Source organism: Motacilla alba, unplaced genomic scaffold (genome assembly GCF_015832195.1).
Source record: "Motacilla alba alba isolate MOTALB_02 unplaced genomic scaffold, Motacilla_alba_V1.0_pri HiC_scaffold_35, whole genome shotgun sequence".
Classification (NCBI taxonomy): Eukaryota; Metazoa; Chordata; class Aves; order Passeriformes; family Motacillidae; genus Motacilla; species Motacilla alba.
Window position 1 is genome coordinate 32,250 of NW_024037447.1, and position 1,775 is coordinate 34,024.

Genomic DNA, 1,775 nt, shown 5'->3' on the forward strand with positions numbered 1-1,775 from the left:
ATTCTGGGTGAATTTCAGCTGATTTTGGGCTGATTTCTGGGTGAATTTTGGGTGAATTTTGGGTGCATTTCCGCTGATTTCGGGGTGAATTTTGGGTGAATTTCCTCTGATTTTTGGGTGATTTTTGTGTGGATTTTTGGGTGAATTCTGGGTGATTTCTGGGTGAATTTTGGGTGAATTTCCTCTGATTTCTGGTGAATTTTGGGTGAATTCTGGGTGAATTTCTGCTGATTTCTGGGTGAATTTCTGCTGATTTCTGGGTGATTTCTGGGTGAATTTTGGGTGAATTTCCGCTGATTTTGGGCTGATTTTTGGGTGAATTTTGGGTGAATTTCCTCTGATTTCTGGGTAATTTCTGGGTGAATTCTGGGTGAATTTTAGGTGAATTTTGGGTAAATTTCCATTAATTTTGGGGTGAATTTTGGGTAAATTTCCATTAATTTCAGGGTGAATTTTGGGTAAATTTTGGGTGCATTTCCACTGATTTCCGGGTGAATTTTGGGTGAATTTCCGCTGATTTTGGGCTGATTTTTGGATGAATTCTGGGTGATTTCTGGGTGAATTTCCGCTGATTTCGGGGTGAATTTCGCATGAATTTTGGGTGAATTTCTGCTGATTTTGGGCTGATTTCTGGGTGAATTTTGGGTGAATTTCCGCTGATTTTGGGCTGATTTTTGGGTGAATTCTGGGTGAATTTTGGGTGATATTTGGGTACATTTCCACTGATTTCGGGGTGATTTGGGGGTGAATTTTGGGTGAATTTCCTCTGATTTTTGGCTGATTTTTGGCTGAATTCCGGGTGAATTTTGGCTGAATTCCGGGCGATTTTTGGCTGAATTCTGTGTGAATTTTGGCTGAATTCCGGGTGAATTTTGGCTGAATTCTGTGTGAATTTTGGCTGAATTCCGGGTGATTTTTGGCTGAATTCCGGGTGATTTTTTGGTGAATTCCGGGTGAATTTTTGGCTGAATTCCGGGTGATTTTTGGCTGAATTCCGGGTGATTTTTGGGTGAATTCTGGGTGAATTTTGGCTGAATTCCGGGTGATTTTTGGGTGAATTCCGGGTGAATTTTGGCTGAATTCCGGGTGAATTTTGGCTGAATTCCGGGTGATTTTTGGGTGAATTCCGGGTGATTTTTGGCTGAATTCCGGCTGATTTTTGGCTGAATTCCGGGTGATTTTTGGCTGAATTCCGGGTGATTTTTGGCTGAATTCCGGGTGATTTTTGGCTGAATTCCGGGTGATTTTTGGCTGAATTCTGTGTGATTTTTGGCTGAATTCCGGGTGAATTTTGGCTGAATTCCGGGTGATTTTGGGCTGAATTCCGGGTGATTTTTGGCTGAATTCCGGGTGATTTTTGGCTGAATTCTGTGTGAATTTTGGCTGAATTCCGGGTGATTTTTGGCTGAATCCTGTGTGATTTTTGGCTGAATTCCGGGTGATTTTTGGCTGAATCCTGTGTGATTTTTGGCTGAATTCCGGGTGAATTTTGGCTGAATTCCGGGTGATTTTTGGCTGAATTCCGGGTGAATTTTGGCTGAATTCTCTGTGAATTTTGGCTGAATTCCGGGAGATTTTTGGCTGAATTCCGGGTGATTTTGGGTGCATTCCGGGTGAATTTTGGGTGAATTCCGGGTGATTTTTGGCTGAATTCCGGGTGATTTTTGGCTGAATTCCGGGTGATTTTTGGCTGAATTCCGGGTGATTTTTGGCTGAATTCCGGGTGATTTTTGGCTGAATTCCGGGTGATTTTTGGGTGAATTCCAGGTGATTTT